Source organism: Sphaerodactylus townsendi, linkage group LG09 (assembly GCF_021028975.2).
Source record: "Sphaerodactylus townsendi isolate TG3544 linkage group LG09, MPM_Stown_v2.3, whole genome shotgun sequence".
NCBI lineage: Eukaryota > Metazoa > Chordata > Lepidosauria > Squamata > Sphaerodactylidae > Sphaerodactylus > Sphaerodactylus townsendi.
This window is the reverse complement of record NC_059433.1, coordinates 33,856,437-33,882,748: the sequence shown is the minus strand read 5'-3', so window position 1 is coordinate 33,882,748 and position 26,312 is coordinate 33,856,437.

Here is a 26,312-nt window from a genome sequence, read left to right as displayed (position 1 = left end):
TCTGCGGCTGTTGCTCCCGATCACCTGGTCTGTTAAGGCATTTGCAATCTCAGATCAAAGAGGATCAAGATTGGTAGCCATAAATCAACTTCTCCTCCATAAAATCTGTCCAAGCCCCTTTTAAAGCTACACAGGTTAGTGGCCATCACCACCTCCTGTGGCAGCATATTCCAAACACCTAAATCATGCCACGTTAGCGTGAAGAAGAAGTGTTTCCTTTTATTAGTCCTAATTCTTCCCCCCAGCATTTTCAATGAATGTCCCCTGGTTCTAGTATTGTGAGAAAGAGAGAAAAATTTCTCTCTGTCAACATTTTCTACCCCATGCATAATTTTGTAGACTTCAATCATATCCCCCCCAGCTTCCTCCTCTCCAAACTAAAGGAGTCCTAAACGCAGCAGCCCTCCTCCTCCTCATAGGGAAGGTGCTCCAGTCCCTCAATCATCCCTTGTTGTTCTTCTCCCACTCTGCACTTTTTCTATCTCCTCAATTATCCTTTTTTTTGAGATGGCCACCAGAACTGGACATAACAGTACTCCAAGTGCGGCTGTCGCATCTCACTGCTTTATATATAAGGGCATGACAATCTTGCAGTTTTATTTATCAATTCCTTTCAGCTAATGATCCCCTAGCATAGAGTTTACTCTTTTTCATTAAAGCAAGGGTACTGAGTTGACATTCCCATGGAACTACTTCAACTAAGACGCATTAAATCCCTTTCCTGGTCTGTTGTGACTGATAGCACTGACCCCCAGAAGCGCAGTATGTGAAGTTTCTGGATTTTTTTGCCCTGGGTGTGCACTTTCAATTTTACATTTTCATGCATTGAACTGCATTTTAAGTAGCCATTTCCTGGAGCCCACTCCATTCCACCTACTTATCAAGGTCCGCTTTGAGCTCTTCTAACTTTGTGGTTCTCACCACCTCTACATAATTTGGTATCATCTGCAAATTTGGCTACCACGCTACTCCACCCCTACTCTGTGTCATTTATGAATAGGTTAAAGAGCACTGGTCCCAAAACGGATCCTTGGGGACACCACTCCTGGACATCTCTCCATTGTGAGTAGAATCTCCCATTTCTACAACCCACTCTTTGTTTCCTTTGTTTCTCAAACCAAGTTTTTTAATCCATAGGAGGATCTCCCCCCCTCTTATTCCTTTCCATTGCTGAGTTTTCTCAAACAGTCTCTGGTGAGGAATCTTTAGCTGTCAAAAGCCTTTGAAATCCAAGTAGACAATGTCCACCTGTTCACCTCTGTCCACATGCCTGTTTTACACCCCTCTAAAGAACTCTAGTAAGCTTGTAAGACAGGATTTGCCTTCAAGTAAAAGCTTCATGCTGACTCTTTTCTCAGCAGGTGGTCTTGCTTTCTACGCATATGTTTTTTATAATTTTATCTTTAATGATAGATTCTACTTAATTTACTCAGGAACAGATGCTTCAAACTGACTGGCTCAGTAATTTCTAAATCCCCTTGATCCTTCTTTAAAGATTGGTGTGATACGGCCATCTTCCAGTCTTCAGGGATGGGAGCCTGATTTCAGGGATAAGGTGCTGTATTAAAGTGAGAAGATCAGTACTCCCATGCTTTGAGCTCTTTAAGAACTCTGGGTGAATGCAATCTGGGCCAGGGATTTGGTAACGCTTTAGTTTATCAATGGCTGCCAGAACTTCTTTCCTTGTCTCACCACTATCATCTCTTTCTTACCAGTTCCTCAGATTCACTTCCTACAGGGCTTCTGGGGTTCAGGTGCAGGAATGCTCCTCACCTTCTCTTGGGTAGAAGACAGATGCAAAGAATTCATTCAGCTTCTCTGCAATCTCCCTCTGCCATCTTTTAGCACACCCTTTGTTCCTCCTTTGTCATCTAACGGGCCTACCGCTTCCCTTTGCTGGGCTTTCCTGCTTTTGATGTACTTCTTGAAGAACTGTTTGTTGCTGGTCTTGATGTTCATAGCCATGCTTCCTCTCATAATCCTTTTTTTTGCCTCCCTTAGCAGCTAACTTGTTTCTCTTTGCCACCATTTGTGTCTCCCTCTCCATATTCTTCTATCAGCCAAACTGGACTCTCCATTTTCTAAAGAGAGCATTTCTTTCTTTCTGATAATTCCCTCTAACCTCTTGTTGAATCCAAGTGGTGGCCTTCTTTGGACTCAAGTGCTGCCTTTTTTCTAACCTCTAAGTGAAAAAACATTCCAGCTGAGCTTTTTAAGACTGTGTTTTTAAATAACCTCCAAGCATCCTGGACAGTTTTGCGACTCTCTTTGGATTTTCCCTTTCAGCTTCCTTTGCAAGCACTCATCCCCCTCATCTTTGAGAAATTTCCTTTCTGAAGGCTAATGTAACTACATTAGTAGTTAAGCTACTTCTGTTTGCATGCTGAGATACTCTGAATCTGACAGCATGTTTCAGGTCGCTGTTCTCTATCGGCTCAACAACACTGGACTTCCTGCACCAGGTCCTGGGTCCACATATAGAATTAGATCTAGGATCTACCTCTCCCCTGGTTGGTTCCCACAACCATCTGCCTCCTTAAGCCACAGTCATTTAGCATATCCAGGGAATGCTCTCTCCCTTACTGTATGACCTTGAACATGCATTTTTCCAGTTTATATGGGGATAGTTAAAATCACCCAATACTACTACATTTTTTTTGCTTTTGTTGGCTCTCCTCTCTTTAATTTCTTTTTTCCATCTCAGAATCCTCTTGTGCACTTCTTTGGCTTCAGGGGACGCATAATATATATCCTAATATTAAACTGTCCTTCTGCCACCTGAGTATTGTCCAGTATCCATTAAAGTGATTCTCCTGTAGGGGGAACCAGCTCCCTTGCATTGTCTATTTTATGTGATACTGCCATGCTCTCTTTAGATGTAAAGGGGCAACTCCACCCCCAAATGCGCCCTGTCCTATCCTTCCTATATGAGCCTGTAGCCTGGTACATAACAGCATCCCACTGGTTTCTCCCTCATTCCACCATGTCTCTGTAATGCCCACTATATCAAAGTCCCTCCTTCAAAACTCCTGTACTCTAGCTCCCCCATTTTAGGCTCGAATCGCTTTCCTACTTTATTAAAGCATAGAGACACCTGGCTACCCTGGTTCTGGGTCCTTAACTCCTGGGATTTATGTGTTTTGCCCTCTAGCCTTTTGTAGACACTCATCCCTTTGGTCACATGCACATTGCTATGTTGCACCATGTTCCTGCAGCTTGTATGTGGTTGATTTTAGAAAAACTCCTCCCTCTCTGTCTGCATCCCCATAGATACTGTATTCGAACCTGGGCTTCTACCTCAGCTCCCTGGTCGGCTTTCCCCAGTGACTGCAGTCTTAAAAGCTGTCTCTGGCCACCTTTTTACTGCTGGCTGGAGCCAGCAGCCTTGGTTCCTCTTTTGGTTAAGATGGAAGCTCCATCCCCAGATTTGAAGTACAGCCTACCTTGTCCCAAAAGGTTCCCCTAGTCTCGTCGGGACAAATCTGGAAACCCTTCTGGCCTTACACCATTCCTTCTCCTATCCACGCATTGGACCAGACCTTGTATCTCCGGCTTGCCTAGCCTCGCCTTCCCGCGCTGCGGAACGTGGGTAGCATTTCTGAGAATGCCACCTTTGGCGTCCTCGGACTTCAACTGCCAGTTGCTCTCTAGCAGCCTATAAATTTTAGCTCTCCAGAACCCTCCCTGCTACATTTCCCACACAATGTCGTTGTGGTGCCTGCCAATGCTGGACCACAACTGCTGACTCCACCCCAGCACTGTCTAAAAAAAGTTTCATTCCAGATTTTAAGCAGTGACATCACGCTAACCTTCTCTCTGCACCAGGCAGGCAAGTCACCATGCCGGTCATCAATGCCTCACAAACCCAACTCTCTACAGCATTTTTAATGATCGAATCACCCACTACAAGGAGCTTCCCCACCTCCTCGAGGGGTATCCCTCAGTGCTAGAGGATAGCTGATCACCAGTTAAGGGAAGGGATCCCATCTAAGGGAGCATCTTCCCCCCACCTCAGACTGGCACCCTCCATCCCTCAAGTACCTCGCTGAAATTCTCCACATGACATCACTGAAGAGAGATGCTCACCTTGGGGAGTGGGACCCGCCAAGTAGTAGGTCCCCTGGAAAGCCTTGTCCTGTCACCCTCTCTCCCTCCTTTCCAGCTTCTCCAGGTTTGCCCACCTTGGCTTCAAGAGAAGCGACACATGCCTCCTTGAGTGCCAGGAGCTCCATTGCAGCTGCAGGGCACATCTTACTCTAATCTCTGGTCCTAGTGGCAGATAACTTCATAAGCATGTGAGCACTCAGCAAAAGAAAAACACTGGAAAGCCTCCCCATCCCCCCTGCTGGCTTCTCTGCCTTCTCATATCTGGATTTGCTTTAGATATTTAGATATTAAGCTTTTAGTCACTGCCCCTGAGCTATCTGCACGCATTCTATCTGTCAATATGTCCTTATTAATTTAAAAAACAAAAAAAATTAAATTAAAATTGCCCCACTGGTTCCAGAGACTGAACTAAAGCCCCACCTCTCAGGACAAAAGCCCCACCTCTCAGGACAAAGAGGAACAAGAGATGAACTCTGTTAACCCCTGTTAAGCCCCACCTTCCAGATTCAGCAGCCTTACAAGGAGAAAAAAGAGATAACCCCTGTTAAAATACATACACTGTTTTGTGCTGTGGCTTTGAGAAAAACCCTCCAAAATGAACACCAGCAGGTCACTCTGCTCTTCCTGGCCAGGTCTTCTGCTGCTACTCCTCTCTGCTGGTTCCAGAGACTATCCTAGTTATGAGGATCTGAGGCAGCGGTGGGATTCTGCAGGTTCGCACCACTTCGGCAGAACCAGTTGTTAAAATGGGGCTTGTAAACAACCAGTTGTTAAATTATTTGAATCCCACCACTGATCTGAGGCCATGAAGGGTTTTTTTAATGTGATAGCCAATACCTTAAAGTGAACCAAGAGGCAGCCAGTGAACTAACTGCAAATGTCTATAATATGCATGCTTTTGCTAGCTCCACACGATAACCAAGCTGAGTCGTTCTGTACCAACATGAAGCCTCCATGCTGACTTCAAGGACAATCCCATATAGAGTGTATTCACCTGCATTAAATTGCTTCTTTGGCAGTAACGCTTGATCAAGCAAACCTCTAGGCTCTTAACCAAGTCAGCAAGAATCAGCTGGACCACACTGAATGTGGAAAAAACAATGTCCCTCAAATTTCAGTCCTTCCAATCATCCTTATGTATGTCTTGCTGGGGTTCAGTTTCAATCTATTGACTCTTATTTAATCACAGCATCATCAGGAAATTAGAATAGAGAGATACAGAGGTGGTTGTCATTAGCATATTGGTGACACTCAGTTCCAAATTATGAATGATTTCTTGTAAGGGCTTTATATAGAGATTGTATAGCATGGGAGATAGAATTGAGGAACCCTGCAGTACATATCCCACACTGAAGACTGATCACAAATAGAAACCCTTTGACCTCTATATCTGCTGGCGATCTAACGCCCTAAGGAAGAATCAGCCTGGGGCACCATTGTGGCAGGGGAGGAATGAGTGGTTGCCCTCCTCCCTGCTGCTGATTTGGATGAGTCATGTGCTGGGGACCAAACATGTCTGTAAAAGGCAGTGCCTGGGAGGCTTGGCCTCTTTTTGAGGCTGGCAAGCAAGAGGCTTTTGGTTGAAATGTTATGGTGCTTTGTTAAGTCTTTGTCACAGCTTGGATGGTTTTTGGGGCATAGGAGCACATCCTTATTAGGAAGGCAGAGGTTGCATACCAGACCTTCCCATGTTGGGGGCCTCAATAAGAGGTCTGGGGTAGTGGAGGGCTCGATTTTGCATGCCTTGGGGCCATGTGGGAGAGCTCGCCACCCGGCAGGAAGGTGTGTCACTAAATGGGTACACGCTCAAGTGGCACCTAGTAACATTCTGTTCCAATCCCCTTGGGGGGATGTTGCCGGGGGCTAAAAAAATTGTTGTACACAAAATTCAAACGGACCCGAATTTTTTGGATATACCTGAATATTGGGGTATATCTGAATATGTTATTTGTCTTATTTGGGCGTACAGATAATTTTATGCCCAAATAAATCTGAATCCGAGTTTTTCCTAATTTTTAAGGTATTTACCAAGTCTAATTATATTACCCAGGTGGAACCAAGTACTAATATCAATAAATCAGTATTATAACACTGCACTGACATTTTCTATGCAACCTGATCTTCTGTTCTCTGTGAGGTTTATAGGTTGCTGTTGACTTTTGGGTATTTCTTTTTAAAAAATATTTCTGCAAATCTATGTGTTACCCTTAGCCCTTGGCAGCCTTCCCCCAAAAGATTCTTCATGCATATGGTGAGATCATCCACAACTAGTAGATGTATGTTTAGCAGTGTAAATGGCATACTATATAAACTGTATGTGAGAATAGTACATGTGAGTTTAATACAAATGAGTCTATAAAATGTAAAAAAAAGGCATAACATGAAAATGACTGAGAATATGAATGTCAAAAGAAACAACCTTGAGAACATTCACCCATCCCGAGGCACCAATAACAACACTTTGGCTAGTCACAGCAACAGTTCAGCACAGTAAACTGGGATGAGCGGAGAAGAATGAAAACAATTAAAATCCGGTGATGAACGAAATGAAAATAGATTACATTTTTCAACAACAAAAATTTAAATGATCATTAGAAAATTACACAGCTCTCTGTTCAATATTTTGATTAGTAAATCTGACAAAACTGAACATCCTTCTATTATACACACACATCCTGAAATGTCTGTCTTTCACAGAGACATAAAACACTTTTTTATCTATTTTAATAGTCATGAAATTAAGCATGAAGTCATATACAAGTCTTATAATTGAAGGACCTTTTCCTCAGAGTGGCAGAAGGGAACAAATCAATGGGCTTCTTGTGTAATAAGTTTTTGCACAATAACTGTTCGTTATATTCAGTATTTGAAGGTATACTGTTTCATCCCAGTACTATGTGTCTGAGAAAATGCAACACCCAACAGCACATCACCCCTCTTGAGATGGCAGTGTAGAATGTGTACCTAAAGGATTTTTGAACATAAACATATTAGACAGTGTAAGTACTCCTCCCTTCTCCTGTGCCAGAGCTCAGAGCATGTTATACATAAACTATCAATTTCGTCGGAACAGGATATTGTGCCCTAGATTGAGGTTCATGGAAATATAATGCTAAAACAAAATGCAGCTTGGATCTACTTTATTTAAACAAATGGACTAACCATATGTATAACATGCTGAGTTTTGTGAGGAACAGAAGTACCCATATTCTTCATCCACTGCAGTGATATTTCTCAGTATGGTGAGCATGTATGTGTGTGCACGCATGCACACTCATAGATAGATATGTGTGTCTTTGTGTATAAACAAAAATGACTTCAGAGACAATCTTTCTGCTACTCTATATTTCCCTGCAGATGTGTCATTTATATGGTGTGAAGTATTGGAATGCCGGAATTTATCGAGTTCCAGCTGGATAAATCATCAGCCAAACAACATGAACATTCACTGTTTAGTGCCATAGGTAAATAGGTAGGTAGGGCAGAGTTTGCAAACGACTTTCTGTTTGCTGTCATGATGATGTCCAATCAAAGTGGTGAACCAGATTACTGCAGTGTCTCAGATGTGCAGCACACTTAACCAAATTGTTGCTAAGCTACCTGACATCTCTTTTTTGCTCATTCCACCTGCCAAGATGGTATACACAGGTCTCAGTGGAAGCAGCAATGTCAGCTATTCATTATGCCACAGAGATTTTTGTTGTGCTGAATAAACTGCTCAGCAGCCAGCATTTGTTTAGATAGTAGCTTTGATGGGAACTTTTCAGAAAGGACAAATTCTGCAAGGATTTTTCTCATCACTTATAAAACATCTTTTTCATTTCTGATTACTAAAGTGGCAGCCTGCAAAGGTATCTTCTGGCATTGCTGTGAGGCACTTGAAAGCTTAATGGTCTGAACGCTCTATAAAATGGATACCTACTAAATGAGGTAAATAAACCTTTAGCGTTCCTATCCAATATTTTCCTGCATTCCAAAAGTAAAATATTTGATTTTTTTTTCATTAAAGTGATTTAAATAACTATCTAAATCTATGTCAGCTTTTGCCCAGATGCAATCTCAATGAGAGGCATTTCTTTTTTTTATTTGCTTATTATTTCATGAACTATTTAGTTTCTCATACTTTTGCAATAGGAGAATTCAACTTTGTATCCAACTTATCTGCATACATTCTCTAACAGACAGTCCAATTTGAATTTCAGGGGATACCTCCAGTTGTACTTCATACAATTTGGGAAAGGAAAACTAAATAATACTTTACTGAAAATTAAAATAAAGATTTAAAATTCACACTCAAGCTCCAGATAATTTTGTATGTCAAATAGGTTACATAACATCATCTGTTTTGAGAAACTTGACTATGTTCTGCCTCTTTTTCCTCAAAATACATTATCTGTGGCATTCTGGTTATGATTACTGGGACAGTCTCTTTATTACAGGGAAGTGTAATATAAACTTTAGAGTGTTGGACTAAGACCTGGGAAAGGTTTGAACTCTAATTCTGCCATGGGGCCTGTCACTCTCTTTCTCAGCCTTACTTTGCTTCACTGGATGTTGTGAGGATAAAATGCAAAAAGATAAATATCTAAATAAAATTACCCAGCTGGACTGTCCTTTGTAGCTCTGGAGATGATACACTTAGCACCATTTCAATACATGTTGCTGCCTGATATACCCAAACAATTCAACACATTATCTCATGGTACAACCACTATGGCCTTTCCTTCTTTCTTACAAAATGACCTTCATGTTTCCAGAAGTTGCAATTCCATAAATACATGATTAACTTTACCCAATGATAATGGCAGGACAAAAATACATTTTTTGTTCTTTAGAGATGCTCCTTCTCAGATAAGTAAAAGTAGCAATTTATCATTGAAAGCTATTAGCCCAAACTGCTTCAAAATGGAAAACAATGTAAATTATTTGAAACCATCTCATGGAGTCCTCTAATGTGACTCCAAAGCCAAGCTCATACAAGGTCAAGGGGGTTGAAGGTATTTCTACTTAATGTGTATTTATGCTTCTTACAGACTGAGTTGAGTGGTTAAGCCTTGTATTCTCTTTCCAAAGGAAATAAATCAATAAAAATGGGGATAACACAGATAAGATACATGGTTGGATGCAGCTTAATAGAACTGGAATCACTAGGAATTTAAAACTGAAAACATTTATCAACACCTTATAAACTTCCTCTCTGTCCCTGAGCAGCTCCTTCCTACCTTTACTCACATGAGACAAACTGTACATGAATGGAAATCAGTTCACCCACCCTTTCACCCACCTGCTTCATTGAACTGTCATTCCCTGGATCAGAATAACAAACCTCCCTATCACTCAGATAAACATTCCAACAATGTATCAGGCATTTCAGATTGCATCAATCTCTCAAGCAAGAACACTTGTCACTTATGAATTCTGAAGGACTCTCTATCATTTTAATCCTAGTCAGTTGCTTGTGAATGTCTTCCAGAAAGATAACCATGGTGCCAACATTTATAATGGATCAAAAAGTAAAAGCGAAACTGCTCTTTGAATATTTTAAGGTAGGGATGAATCCTTGTTTTTGTTGTTTTTCTTTAATGTTGTGAAAGGGTCGTTTTAGAGTTATGCACAAAAATGCGGGGAAAAGAAATAATTTGGAGAATAGTTGAAAAATAAGCTGAGAAAATTACAGGCCATATGCTTGAATTGTCTGTTTGTGATTAAGTGATCTTTACAATCAAATATTAAAATATTAAAAAATGGTTATAAACTTGATAATTGCAGCAAAAATGCAGGGTTGGAAACGACACAGGGATGAAAACAGTAGGCTGTTCCAGACACAAGGAGTTGCGGAGAATTTAGTAAAAGCTCATAACATATGGGAATATGTAGGAAAGGAAAGATTGGTCCCAAGACAAATTTAGCCAGATTTGCTGTCCTTTTATTAAATACTGTGATTTGTATAATTTACTTGATAGAAGTAAGGAAAAGGTGTTGAAATGTGTATGACTATGAGTGGGTGGTTAAAATAACAGGCATGTAAGCGTGAATATGTTTCGTATAATTTGTATTGTGTACTTTGGGATAATAAAAAATAAAAAGCAAGTTTTAATTTTGAACAGGTTTCTCTTGAAGGTACATTCTCACATACTCCACTAGCAAAAGCTATTGATGTATCTCTGTGCGTGTGTGTGTGTGTGTGTGTGTGTGTGTTTTAATTGCTATGAAGTACTGTCGAGATCACAGCGAAATATAACAAAGGAAATATTTAATGGCAAGGCTAATATACCCATTGCTTTGATTCGAGGGCTGCTTGTCAAAGCACATAGATCTTTCAACTCATAATGGTTTCAACTCATAATTCTCTCTTATAGGAGAGATACTCATAGATTCAAAATTAAATGAATGAGGAAGTCTGGACTTGAACTGCCCCAACAATCTCTTAGGCCCCTTCCGCACACGCAAAATAATGCGTTTTCAAACCATTTTCACAACAGGCTGGGTGCTAAGTTTCGAGGCTGTATAGCCGTGTTCTAGCAGCATTCTCTCCCTGAGCGTTTAGCCTACCGAAAGCTGTTACAGATGCGTGGCTAGACGTCAGGAGAGAATGCTACAGAATGTATCGGCCATACAGCCCGAAACCACAGCTCTGGGTGATATCCGGCCTTGCGATGAAAAGTTTCGACCAATACATTTTTTTTTTTTTTTTTTTTTTTCTACAACTGTTTGCAAGTGGATTTTGCCATTCCGCACAGCTTCAAGGAGCACTGAAAGCAGTTTGAAAGTGCATTATTCTGCATGTGCGGAATGAGCCTTAGAAAGGAAATATTTTCACAGGAACCAACAGAAAAATTTACAGTCTTTCACTTCTGCCCCAATATTTTGTATAACATTGCAAGGGATCCAGGGTGCCCCTCACACATCATACAATGTAAGCATGTATGTCAGCAAGATACCTATCCCCATCACTGGGACCACCCAAGTATATTAAGTGCACCTGATAAAATATCATCAGGCAGATTCAAGAATGAACTTTATAATCATGGGGACTAGTGTTATTCTAAAATTCAGACTTGGATTCTATAAACCTTTAGCACATTGGATCAGAACAAACCATTTCCAAGAGAAATGCCACTTTCAAGATGAAATTCTCCCTTCTTGAAATAGACCTCTAAGCCCTGCAAATCTTCTCCAGGGTTCAGGGATACCCCCCCCACACACACACACACACACACACACACACAGAGAGAGAGAGAGAGAGAGAGAGAGAGAGAGAGAGAGAGAGAGCAGCTTGGGGTCTGATGTATTAATCGATACAGGGATTGGAAAGCAGCAATAGTTACAGCTCTCCTGCTGGAAGTGCTCCCATGTTAGCTTGTCAAGCCATAACTGAGGAAGAGAGTGAAATACCAGCTTTGCAGCAACATAGCAAGTTAAATGTTCAAGAACTAACCTATGCCAGTTTACCTCAGCTCCTGATTAGAACGTAAAATATAATTATCATTATCAAGTGATAGATTCTGGTCAGGAGAAAAGGCACAGATTAAATATTAAAATGGCTCCCAAAAGCTATACCTCCTTCAGAAAATACAGCCAGATTTCAGAAGGCACGAAGATATAAACCTGGAGATATGTAAGAAGAACTGATGGTATTGCTTAACTCTGCTCTGGTTAAACTTCAGCTAGAGTACTGTATTCAGTTTTGGACACCACAATTTAAGACAGATGTGGGCAAGCTGGATGTGTCCAGAGAAGGTCAATGAAGCTGTGAAAGGTCTGGAGATCAAGTCATGTGAGAAAACGTTGAAGGAGCTTGGTATGTTTAGCCTGGAGAGGAGATGGTTGAGAGATGGTATGATAACAGATGTGGGCAAGCTGGATGTGTCCAGAGAAGGTCAATGAAGCTGTGAAAGGTCAGGAGATCAAGTCATGTGAGAAAACATTGAAGGAGCTTGGTATGTTTAGCCTGGAGAGGAGATGGTTGAGAGGTGGTATGATAACCATCTTTAAGTACTTGAAGGGCTGTCATATGGAGGATGGTGCAGAGTTGTTTTCTGTTGCTCCAGAAAGTTGAGTCAGAACCAAAAAGAGTTTTCTGCTAAACATAAAAAAATCTTCCTGACAGTTAAACCAGTTTCTCAGTGGAACAAGCTTCCTCAGGAGGTGGTGGGCTCTCCTTTTGTTTTTGTTTTTAACAGAAAGATGGCCATCTGAGAACAGTGCTGATTATGTGAACTTAGGCAGGGCAGGAAAGGCTGAATCAGTGCCTGGCTCTCATGGCCCTTTCTTACATGCCCATGGAAATGTCGATCTCCACTTTAGAGTCAGGAAGCCATTTTTTTCCAGGCCAGATTGAGGTGTGTGTTTTTTGCCATCTTGCAAACATGGAGCAAGGGTTACTGAGGTGTGAGGGATGGAGGTAGTTGTGAATTCCCGGAATTGTGCAGGTAGTTGGACTAGATGACTCTGGAGGTCCTTTGCAACAAAGGATGATTTTGCACGTTGAAATTTACCCCTCTGTTGGCACAGGGGGTGCCATGATGCAGTTGGGAGTTTTGCACAGCTCCTGGTGCTACAGCGTGGCTGCCATGTTTCTGTCCTGGAGCTGCCCCGCAACAATGGCATTGCTCCATGAATTTCCTGAACCGCAAAGGTTGAGGTCCTTTTGAAATGCCCCTTTGTTGCTCTGGAGGCTTACGCCGCCAAGCAAAACTTATCCGTAGCAGAAACGGGGCCATGTCTCACCGCTCTGGCCCTCCCCACCACGCCCATGGTGCCCTCCCTTGCAGTGAAAAAAAATGGAGAAAGAAACAGTTTTTTATAAAGGAGGGAGAAATCTTGGGCAGAAAAGCAGCATGTGCAGTGCTGTGAACAGGAGGGCAGCAATTCTCTCACACGCGCAAGGATTTTAGATTTATATTTTAGATGGAGGGGGTGGATGACAGCAATCCCATCACACACACACGGATTGTAGACCGGGGGGTGGGGTGAGGGCACCAATTCTCAGTGCCTGATTTCTGTTCAGAGTCATGTAAAATTGAAAGTAAGTGGGGGGGATGGGGTGCAATTCAGCCAATCCAAACGCAGGAAACGGAGGCTTTCCGTGCATGCATGAAGGAGACTATGGAAGAACTCGTAGGGCTTAAGCGGGGGTTATGGGAAAGCCCTGGGCTTGTGAGGAACCATTCGGGGCTTCCCTCACTGGCCCTGACTCAAGCGAAGGAAAGAGCCGGCAGCAGCGGGGAACTACAAGCAGAGTGAGAAGCCCCATGGCAAGTACGCTCCCTGGCTAAGCCAAGGAGCATTTAGAAAGTGCAAAATTAGCATATGATTATAAGAAAGGAAAAAGAGAACTTTAATTCTTGTGGTGGCTCACCTTAGGATAGATTTTTTTTTCAAGCAAATTATTCTAACTACCAAAGCAGACAGTCCCAAGAACAAACTGCTGGTTAAACTGTGGAATTCTGCTTTTATGTTATTGGGCATAACATTGCCTAGTCCCTCTAGAGAAATTAGGCTGCTATTAATTGCTATTGAAGTGGGCATCAGAAGTGTTTTCTAAAAAAAAAAAAAGCTCATTGTTAACATAAAGGGGGCGGGGTGGGGGAGATGTTAGTGAACTGAAAGCTGCAACACCTGCTCCAATGCTGGGTATAATTTTAGAAATTCTAGTTAAAATAAAATTAAAGAAGAGTGGAATATAGCAAAGAATGAAAGTCTAAAGCAAGACAGGAAACCAGAGAACCACTGTGCATAGACTCACCACTGCCCCATCAGCATTTTTAATTTATTTTAATTGATCAGAATCATTTTAGAAGCCTATTTAGTGCTAAAAAGGGGATAAAAATAAATAAGTGAATTGTAATAAACTTGTATCTGCAGAACTGTCAAATATGCCTTTCCAAAATTCTCATTATAAAAATGATGTAGTACACAAATACTTCTTTTAAAGGAAAGCACATCTTGACATGAGATCCCTTTCTTCACTGAGTCAGAATATTTTTTGTCAAAGTGCTAAAACATCAGATACGAATTTGTGTTTTGCTCTTGGTGCTGTTCTTGAATTTGTCAAGTGTAATATACCTTTCCAACAGTGTCTCATTTGTCTTGGAATTCATGGATATTTTCAAGTGCAGTGATCTCCCCTGTGCTTCAAGAACTGTTTTAGCAACACCATCAGTTAAAACCAAAATGTACTCTATATTGACTGAAGAAAATTGTCTCTCCAGATTACAGTACTTGGAAGAACTTCTTACCATGTGAGGGATATACTGCTTACACTGCTGAGAGATAACTAGCATGCGGGCAATATGATCATCCATACCTGAAGTAAAGCAGTTCAGGTATAACTTAAAGTCATACAATGAGGGAGGACAGACCCAAGATATACAATATAAGAATGGTGTGGGAAGGGATTTAAATCTAATCTTGACTAGAAGATATGTCTCAGTTCTGCCAGAGAGACTCAGGGACCAACCTAACTGAAGGTATATCTGCCTGAGAGACCTTGTACTTTTTCATGGACCTCCTGAACTACATAATAGAGCAATGTAACTCCAACAAGTAGCAAGCATCCCTGTCTCCTCAAATACTTCTTGCTACACCTTCAGCTTTCCTCAAGGCAGATTCAAGTAGGGGTGTGCAAAATTGAACCCCTCAGCTAAAAAATATCATGAATATTACTGTTTTGAGTTGTTATAGCAGTTTACCAGAATGGTATTAGGAATTCAGGATTCTTAAGTGAAATTACCCACCTCAAAAAATCCATGTTGTTTTTGAGTTCAGGGGCTTGTCAAGACAGCAGCAGAACTTGTACTTACCATGTTGTTCTTTGATTCCACTTGTGTTCTGGGGCAATTGTATACAGTAGCATAGTGCCAAGGGGGTGGGGGGAGCGCAACACACCAGCTGCGCGCCCCTGCTTGGCGGGGGCATTCCAGGAACGTGGAGTGGGTGTTCTGAGGCATTCCAGGGAACAGGGGCAGGGGTGGCAGGGGTGCAGGGTGCACACATGCCCTGGGCGCAGTTCCCCCTCACTCCGTCCCTGATTGCATCTTTCCTTCCGATTGGATTCTGGCAAGGGAGGAACAAAGAGTGTTTTCATGGCAATCTATAGATAGGTGCACATGTGCAGAAACTCATTTCAGGGTCCAGTAAAATGGAGCTCCTTTGCTGCACATGCATTCAATTGAAGTGATCTTAGGAGGAGAGGGAGGCGTGCATTTTGTGCAATATTGGTGAGATCTATAGAGAGTGCTGCCCCAGATCTTCCAATTGACTGTCCACTGAGATGAAGAAGAGGAGTTTCTCTTTCTCTCCTGTAAGGAGACTCAAAGAGGCTTACAAACTCCTTTCCCTTGCCCCTCACAACAAACACCCTGTGAGGTAGGTGGGGCTGAGAGAGCTCAGAAGAACTGTGACTAGCTCAAGTGGCGCATGTTTGAGTGCACAGGCTAATCTGAATTCCCCAGATAAGCCTCCACAGCTTAAACGGCAGAGCAGCGAATCAAACCTGGTTCCTGCAGATTAGAGTACACCTGCTCTTAACCACTATGCCACTGTCTGCAGAACACATGTGAGAAAATGAGCTATTTGGGGAGTTGTCCAGTAAAACAGTGCCCCTTTGTTGCATGTATTTGCAATTTGGGGTGTCTTGAGAGAGAGAAAAGGACAGTGTTCCATGCAGTTTTGGGGTTGTTTACTGATTGCTGCCCTTGAATTGACTGTCCATTGAAAAGAGTGCAGGGAGTATATGCAGAAAATGACCATTTTAATCCAGAGACCGAAAACACTATACAGATGTCTAACCCAACCCTTCCTGAAATGAAGAAAACATTGGTTAAAAAAAATATCCCCCAAGCCCAGATATTAAACTGTAACTAATGTTTTTCTTGGTTCACACTAGATTCAAGTCCTATAGCATATTTTATTCATTTTCATACTATATTCTACTTTTAATGTGTCTAGGAAAACCCTTGTGACCACTTGGCTTTTTCAAATTAGTTTTTCTAGAGTAACCCATTATTTCACTGAGTCATCCTAAGAAAAACTCCATAGTCCATTCAGAAAAGCTGATGAAACTATTCCATGTATTTATTTTCTTTTTCCTGGTTGGATTACTTGCCATGAGAGACCAACCAATGTCTGATTGGCAGGAGGGAGGTAGTATCTTCTTGGCACTACTGCTACTAGTATCTTAAATACTTTATTCAGTGATAATAATGAAAAATAATTTATTCAATCTATGGTCCAAGGATAATTAGCTATGTTCAACTCCCACAGAAATTAGTGAAGGTGTGTTCTGCCCCCCCCCTTCCCCAAGTGAATCTGTTTTTGGTGCCCTGTACTTGCTAGGACAGAGTGGGGGGGACCCAAGCCAGGTTCAACAATTCAAACAATAGGTTTATTACTTAGGAGAATTAAGACCCTAACTCCTCCCTTGGGTCTGTCTAAATCAAAGTACTTGCTTGTCTTGAACAGAAGCTGTAGACTGTGTCTTCTCTTGGTTGCTTTCAAGAAAGTCCACTGTGCCTTGCTTCCTTTTAATTCTTTCAATCTTTGTCTGGTTCTAATTGAGGTTAACTTTAACTTGTGCTCTATATATCACCATAGGGCCTTTCCCCACTCACCGTTTGCTGCGCGCTACTCTTGCCAAGTAGCACGGGGTCCAGCAGCACTACAGGGGCAGCGACAACGCAGCCGCCCCGACTCTGCCGCTCTCGCGCCCCCTCAGCGTGCATGATTTCTGGTGCTGCTGAAAACGGTGCCTTTCGATGACCCCTCGCAGAGCACAGGGCAGTAAGGAAGCCAGGGAACACAATCCCCACGCTGAAAAGGTCCAGCCCGGATGAAACCGACGTCATTTTTAAAAGTGGGGAAACGGCCATAGACTACTATGGACCACCATATACTACTATGGCCCACCATATACATCACGAATATTACAGTCTCCAGCTACCCTTGGCACCTCGCTCTGACTGACTGGCTAGAGCTAAAATAGGGGATCGCTGGGTAAAGAAGGAAGACTGCTTCTTGGGAAATGTCTTAAATGGATAGGGGCCATTCCCTCCCTTAGAAGACATTACAATGAATTAAACCCCTACTAACTTTGGGGAAACTGAAGCTTAATGAAGAAATAACAAAAGCCTCTGTGGGGGCATGACAAAGTGAGTTATAACTAACTTATCCTGTCTTCATATTCTTAGGGTTGGGGTCTGTACATTTGGTTAGGATGGTAATCTGATTCAGTAGTAGAAGATATGTCAGAAATTATTTGAAATAATTTAGCTCATGGAAAGTAGTTTTCAGAGATCTCCAGATTTAATCAAAATAGTTGAGAACCCAATTTAGGTGGAGAGGTGGTACAAAAATGTTTTAAAATAAATAACTGTTAAATAAATATAGTACTATTGCATTTTTAGTACCCAGCTCTTAGAATTAGGACAGAATGCTCTGGCTCCTATTTCTGTGGAAATATGGATGCAAACAAAGAATTTTGAAATTGGCCATTTGTCTTTTGCAGGAAGAATCTCACAAACAGGATTCTATGTTCTTGCCATCTTCTCTGTTGGATTAATCACGTATCTATCTGAGTAGATAAACAATTCCAATTTGTCATGCACAAACAATCACCTGCTTGCTGAAAAGGAGGCAGCTTGGTTCAAATTCATTTCTGATGACAGCTGGGGCCATATAAATCCAGGTCAGGGCAACCTAAAATTGTTATTGGCCTTTGATCAAGAATTTAGTTTTAATCTACAGTTATGATCAAGATACAATAGCCATTAACACAAAGCAGCTAGTTATGTGGGGCCAGCTAATATTTGTTAAGAGCTGTCATGATTAACAGTATCAACTGTATGAATTTAGAATATGATTATTAATAACCCTCATTCCAGAGGCTATCCAAATGTGATCTAAATAATGAAAAGGAAATAAACTTATCTCTGCATGGCTGCTTACTTAAATCCAGATTCTGAGTTGAGTCTGGTTGCTTCAAGCATTTTGTCTCCACAGGGTTAGAATATTATTCTGGAGAAGTCCTCAAACATACATACCACAAAAGAATACACTAAATATTTCTGACACATACCACGAAGTGTGAAAAATAGCAAATATAATACATGAACTTGATCTTAGCCAAAAGGCCAAGAAGCAAGAAGCTGATACTGCAATTGTAAATCTATAATCCCAGCTGCTGCGGAGGTTCAGGTCAGCAGATCACTTGAGCTCAGGAGTTTTGGGCTTTGCCAATTGGGTGTCCACACTAATTTGACATCAATAACAAATTGAACTAATTCACAATTTTGTGGATTAATGTCCCAATATCCTTTGGTGAACTAATCCCCAATACTCTTTGGCCATTTTGACATACAATCCACATCAAATATGCAAGTAGTAAAATGTTATCCCTAGAGCTCACATTATACATGTTTTCTCTGTTGTGACTTTGCTTATCCTCAGTAACTTTTAAGGATTTTATTTGAATTTCAGTGGCAAGCATTCCCACCAGCTCATTATTAACTATTCTTAGTTTCAGTTTCAGACTAGTAAATACAAATCCTTCTTTTGAGTGGTAAATAATTAAAATGCAAGACATTACAATGCTCCGAGGGCCAATTTGAGAGCTGAAGCTATTTTACTTAAAGAGCAAAGCTTCAGTGTTACAGACACCAGCTCGAGTTTTCTTTATTAGTTTAGAATGCTACTATTATCTTTCTTTCCATTGTAAATGCCTCTTAAAACTGATGCTGATGATGTAGTAATAGGGAGCAGTAAATAACTGCATCCATCGGGGAAAATAAATGCTAAGCTATAGTTAACTGACATAATACCTTGTTCTGTTCGGTTGAACTCTCCTGATATCTGTGTATTTAATAAATGTACACTGCAAATTAGCTAAATCAGGACTAAATGCAGGGAAAACTGGTTCTCTAACAAGATCTGTGGAAATAGTTTCAATGCGTTTTAAGGTAACATGAAGCCTCCATAGAAGCATCATTAACTTCCCCAGAATGTTTCAATATATACATTAAGTATTACTATTAAATTCTAGTTTTGCATCATTTGTTACTGCTCTATTGTAATAATTTACCTCCTGTATTTTCTTGTCTAGATGGGAAATCTGAGTTGTGATGGAGTACAATATAATGCCATGTCCATCAGTGTGTGAATTTCCTGCTAAACACATTATCTTGGAAACCAACTGTTTTCAGTGGGGTTTTGTTCCAGCCAAAATCATCCTAATCCTCATCATCAATTTCTGTTATGATTACTATGACTTCCCTGGCCACTCCAATAGCACTCTAAGGGCCAAATAATATATTACAATCTTTAAAGAATTGGGTCTGGGTTCTTTTTTTAAAAAAGGAAAGCCCAAACATACTTGGAATGGCATCTTTGGGGGGAGTAAAAGCCTCCTGCCTCCCCCAAACCATTTCCCCATGTGAAAACTAGGGTGAGGAGAGTTGCGTGCGGATGTGTGGAGACTCGTTCCATTAATGAAACAACAACATGTATTTGTTGGAAAAGAAGTCGGCTGCAGCCCAATTTATTTAACCATATAACAATAACCTTGAAGCTGGGCAAGCATAACAGAACACATCCTGGCCCCCAGGCAGCGAACCACTGAACCTGGTTATAGGGCAGCCCCAGCTGACCCCTTAGGCCCTTTGGACAGAACCCCTGTCCGGCACATCCCCCAAGGGAACTGGAAGTTACTAGATGCCACATGGATACAAACCCAGCTCTATCACCACCTCGGACCTCATATGGAGGCCCCTCCAGTGCAGTTTTTGCATGGCAAGAGGACTTGAAGAAGGCAAGGACCCTTCCTTCCCCTGCAGCGCGTGCACTCTCTCTCTCTCTCTCTCTCTCTCTCTCTCTCTCTCTCTCTCTCTCTCTCTCTCTCCCGCCCCTTCCAAAATTCAGAATAATGCATTTTCTTTTTTAAAAAAATAATATATTTATTAAATATACGGTTTAATACAATACAGAAACATAAGACATAAGACACATATACACACAGTCACATCCACATACAAACAAAAAAAAGAAAAACATTCAACTTTACTTGTAAGCAGTAATAATGCATATCATGCATTTTCAACCCAGTTTCACAACAGTTTGCAAGTGGATTTTGCTATTCCGCACAGCTTCAAAGAGCATTGAAACACGGATTATTCTGCATGTGCGGAAGGGGCCTCTCTCTCTCTCAGCTGCTCTACACAACTTCTGAGTGGCTGGGAGGAACATGAGTTGGGTCCCAGGAACCCAAACTGTATATAACATATAGTTTGGTGCTAATTGTAGAGCACAAAAAGATTAGGCTGAAGGACTTAAAAAGCTCTGTGGGGAAGCATATAAGAATCCCAGAGTTAGCATCCCACTTGGGTGCCTCAAAGTATTTCAAGACATGGACTCAGTTTCTAAGGAAGAAAATGCCATTGCTAGCCAGTTCACTCTGAAAGACGTGTGCATGTAGAAGCACATAAATATTATGCTGATCCATCTGCTCATAGTCTGCTTTGCCTGAAACATATGTACATGTACACTGATTGGATCCTTTCTTTCCAGCTTCCAGCTGGCATTGTTGCAGCCGTAACAAGGAGAAACAGCAGTTGCTGTGCATTTCTTTCATCTGCTTGGAGCCTGTTCTTGCAGGGGGCCGCCATTCTGCCAATTTCTAACTATCATAATGGAGGACATCAAGGGGAGTAGAGGCAGGAACCTTGCATTCCTTGTTGCGTTTGATGGCAGTTTTAGCTGAAGTCTACTCTGTTCAGTTTTAATACCTGTAATATTGATCTTTGAAAAGAAAAAAGATAAACTACTGTGAGGACATTTGTATTGAAAAAAGGTGTTAAAATGGGTTGGGTTCAACCAGCATTTCTGCTGGTGAAAGAGAGAATAGAATTCCCTTTACCTACCGGAAGGATATGCTGTGAATCAGGGGACCCACAAGGATAAAATCCCTGTGGAGTGAGGGTTATAGTAAGAATAGAAATTAGGTAAAATTGAATGGAAAAGTTAAATGGATTCTTCCCTATAAACAGAAAGTTGTTATGTTGATTACACCATGCCATCAATGGTTGCATGTTTATTAGGGCAGTTCTGAATTCGAGAAGTCCAATGTGAAAACACAGTTATCAGAAATGTTACCCAGTGTGTGCAGATTTTCAAGATTCATACATTCTTCATTGAAGAGAGGGGAGGGATGTTGACAAAGATTGCCAGAAATATTTTTGAATATGGTATATACTCACGTTTAAGCCAACCTGCATATAAGCGGAGGCACCCAATTCTACCTCAAAAAACTGGGAAATTTTATTGACTCGCATATAAGCCGAGGGTGGGAAAGATCCATCAGGAGGCAGGGTGCTGAGGTGGCAAAGGAGCCACAGCTGGAGTAAAGGAGCGCCCCAGAAGCTTTTGGGAGGCTTTTTAAGGAGGGGCGAGGCGGCACACACAGGTCTGGGAAGGGGGAAAGTGGCTGAAAGCAGGAGAAAGCGAAGCAGAGAATGCCTTGTCCCCCTCACTAACTCACGCTTTCTTTCTTGCAGGCTCAAAGTTTAAGGCGCTGCAGCATTGCCCTTTTAAGAAAACCATAGACAGGCTGCCTCGAGAGGCAGCTTCCCTGTAGACTTAGAGCTTGCAAGAAAGAAAGCCGGCAGCTTTCCTGAAACAACACCTTAAACTTTGATCCTGCAAGAAAGAAAGCATGAGTTAGTGAGGGGGACGAGGCTTTGTCACTCATAAGTAAGCGCTGTGGCTCCACGCGGGGGGAGGGGGTGACCCACGTACAAGCCGAGGGGGGCATTTTTCAGCCTAAAAAAAGGCTGAAAAATTCAGCTTATACGTGAGTTTATACGGTACTACTCTTCTCCCTCTGGCAGCTTCAGCTGGATTCATCAGGTTGCACCTGTAAAATAAAACAGAAGTCCAGTACTGGACAAATTCAAAAGACTCCCTAAGTTTGTTCACTTATTTGTTCTTCATAGATCATTGTATTTATTCTTTTACTAAACATGTTTACATTTGTTGCAGTTGGCTCAAAAATATTCAAAAGTGAAAATAAATGCTTCCCAGTTAATTGTGGTGATTATATTTTAATAATACACTTCCAGTTCTAGATTTCCCAACATTGCTAAGTAAACAAGTAAGCAAGAGCCAGAAATTATAGAATATTGCACTCACACTAATTATGCAATTTAACTCATTTAATGTTGAGGTGTTCTGGGTAGCACAAACACTTTCACTTCCGCTATAAAAACCACTGACGGTTTTCATGCCCAAATGCCTGGCACATTGGGCATGAATCATACAAAAATGAAAATTATATTTACAAGATGTGATGGGAAGAACGTACTTCCTGGCAAACACTATGTTTCTGTGAATGAACCCAAATTCCCTGAGTCAATCACACTGTTTTTCAAAAAAAAAGAAAAGGAAAGAAGAAGAAAAACATATATTTATAGCCACTTACATCACTGTGATCTAGTGCAGTTCCAGTGTTTTAATAGACTATACTCATTTAAGTACTCTGTGAATCACAGCCTAAGGAATATGTACATCAAAGAAAAGCAGTTTCCAAGAACATCCCCACTTGTGTGGGCTGACTCATGCTCAAAAACATTTGTCCACACAAACACTGTATCTATATATCTAATTTCCATATGTGCCCCCTGCCTATGGATACTTAAACCAACAGATGGGGAGGCATAGTGAACCCCAACATATGTCTCTACAGACTTGGAAGATCCCCTAGGTCTACAGAAAAATCTGAACAGAACAAATGGGGGTTTCAATTCCCTCCACAAATACAAATGCATTCTCTGTGCAACTGCAGAAAATACACTTAACTCAGGTAGTTGGAGGCAATTACGCACCTGAGGAGCCATGCAAGGGCCTCAGTGTTCTCCCTGAGGGGGAGGGGGACACCTTTGCCCACCCATTTCCACAGTAAAAGCTGTGCTGTAGTTGAAGACAGGAAAGGAAGAAGAGGGCTGATCCATGAGTGCACTTTCATAGGGCAGGAAAGGAGTGAGAACTACTGCCTTCTCCCTTTCCCTTGGAGCTAGTGGGAATCAGCAAGTGCATGACTGGGGGTGAGGAGAAAGAAGGTAACAAGTGAATGTGTGTGAGATGAGAAGGCCTCGAGAAAAATTAAAGAGTGTGTGTGTGTGTGTGAATAATGCACGTTCAATCCACTTTCAATGCACTCTGCAGTTGAATTTTACTTACAGAATAGCAAAACCCACTTAAGAACATAAGAACATAAGAACAAGCCAGCTGGATCAGACCAAAGTCCATCTAGTCCAGCTCTCTGCTACTCGCAGTGGCCCACCAGGTGCCTTTGGGAGCTCACATGTAGGATGTGAACGCAATGGCCTTCTGTGGCTGTTGCTCCCGATCACCTGGTCTGTTAAGGCATTTGCAATCTCAGATCAAGGAGGATCAAGATTGGTAGCCATAAATCGACTTCTCCTCCATAAATCTGTCCAAGCCCCTTTTCAAGCTATCCAGGTTAGTGGCCATCACCACCTCCTGTGGCAGCATATTCCAAACACCAATCACACGTTGCGTGAAGAAGTGTTTCCTTTTATTAGTCCTAATTCTTCCCCCCAGCATTTTCAATGAATGCCCCCTGGTTCTAGTATTGTGAGAAAGAGAGAAAAGCCTTCGACAATACAAAGAGAGAAAAATTTCTCTCTGTCAACATTTTCTACCCCATGCATAATTTTGTAGACTTCAATCATATCCACCCTCAGCCGCCTCCTCTCCAAACTAAAGAGTCCCAAACGCTGCAGCCTCTCCTCATAGGGAAGGTGCTCCAGTCCCTCAATCATCCCTTGTTGCCCTTCTCTGCACTTTTTTCTATCTCCTCAATATCCTTTTTGAGAGATGCGGCGACCAAAGAACTGGACACAGTACTCCAAGTGCGAAGTCGCACCCACTGCCACTTTATATAAGGGCATGACAATCTTTGCAGTTTGTATTATCAATTCCTTTTCTAACGATCCCCAGCATAGAGTTTGCCTTTTTTACAGCTGCCATGCATTGAGTTAACATTCCCATGGAACTATCAACTAAGACGCCTAAATCCCTTTCCTGGTCTGTGACTGATAGCACTGACCGGCTAGCCAGCTGTAAGCGTGTAATGTGAAGTTTTGGATTTTTTTGCCCCTATGTGCATCACTTTACATTTTGCTACATTGAACTGCATTTGCCATTTCTGAGCCCACTCACCTAATTTATCAAGGTCCGCTTGGAACTCTTCACAATCCTTTGTGGTTCTCACCACCCTACATAATTTGGTATCATCTGCAAACTTGGCCACCACGCTACCCACCCCTACTTCCAGGTCATTTATGAATAGGTTAAAGAGCACTGGTCCCAAAATGGATCCTTGGGGGACACCACTCCCTACATCTCTCCATTGTGAGAACTTCCCATTTACACCCACTCTTTGTTTCCTGTTTCTCAACCAGTGTTTAATCCATAGGAGGACTTCCCCTCTTATTCCTTCATTGCTGAGTTTTCTCAACAGTCTCTGGTGAGGAACTTTGTCAAAAGCCTTTTGGAAATCCAAGTAGACAATGTCCACAAACAATTGTGTATGTGGATTGAAAGTGCATTATTCTACATGTGCGGAAGGGGCCAGAGAGAGATAGAAAGAGAGCAGAGTGAGAAAGAGAGATGGAGGACAGTTTTTGTATGTTTTGAGCAAGAGACCAGATGGACTGAGAGAAATTAAAAATTGAGGGGTGTGTGCGATATGAGAGGACACTAGGGACAAGAAAGGGAATATGTGTATTTCTGGAAGCATTGGAGATGCAGTGAGAAAAAGTGACAGCAAGGGTTAGGGGTACAGTTTACAAAAGAAAAGTAGGTTTTGGGAAAAGAAGGACCAGAGAGAGATGAGAAAAGGAGTTGAGGAGATGAAAAGGGAGAAAAAGTGAAGAGAATGTGTTGGCCACCACCACTATTTCCTTGCAGGTTCCCACTTGTAACCACTAAAAAACAATTGTGCATTAACACTAACATTTTGTTTGCACAAAAATAAAAAAAATCATAGCTGATGTTCAGACTTTCTTTGATGTGATGCTATTACGTCATGCTTCAAGTGACATATCAATACTCAAGATTCCAGACTTTACCAAGGCACAAACGAGAAACCCTAGGGTTTACTGCTTCTCTAATGAGAGACTTCAGATAAAGGGCCATTCTAACATCTTCACAATTGATAGTTTGAACTGGACAGAAAAGAATGGTAGCTTGTGCTCTTTGATATTTTAAAGATTGCACATGGACAGGACAGCAAGGGCAACCTGGGTGCAGAGAAAATGTGATGAGTGAATTCACTATTCTCACAGCTATCAGGAATGCCATGAACAGGAGTAAATGGAAGCAGGTTCACTCCCACTGTCTCTGACCTTCATGTATTCAGACTAAATGAATCAATCCTAAACGTGCAAATACATGAACACTGCTCCAATGTACACAGCTGAATCCCTACATTTTGCAGTATTGCCATTCAACTGGGCTTTTTCTGGCCTTCAATAAGCATGTGGAGGCTAGGAACAAGGGTCTGTTCTGCATAGTCTAAATAAGATTTTCCAGGGATGCTAAAAAAGGCATCTTGGGAAGGCACTCTGCCCAGCTTTCTTTCCAAGCAAGCACGTAGGTAAGGGGGGGTTCTCGGGTTTGAACCCCCCCATTCATGTTCAAAGCTCCGCCCACCCGTTTGTGGGTTTTTAAAACATTTTTAGTGTTTTCCGTTTTTGGCCTGCAGGGGGCGCATTGTTTGGGCTAGCAGCACCAAACTTTCAGGGATTGTTTGGGGGACTCTCCTGATGATACTACCCAGGTTTGGTGAGGTTTGGTTCAGGGGGTCCAAAGTTATGGACTCCCAAAGAGGGTGCCCCATCCCATTGTTTTCAATGGGAGCTAATAGAAGATGGGGGCTACACCTTTGAGGGTCCATAACTTTGGACCCCCTGAACCACACTTCACCAAACCTGGGTGTTATGATTAGGAGAGTCTCTTACTGATACCACCCAGGTTTTGTGAAGTGTTGGTCCAGGGTCCAAAGCTACCTATGAGGTCTTCCAAAGGGGGGTGCCTCATCCCCATTGTTTCCAATGGGAGGGTAATAGAAGATGGGAGCTACACATTTGAGGGGTCCATAACTTTTGGACCCCTAGACAAACTTCACCAAA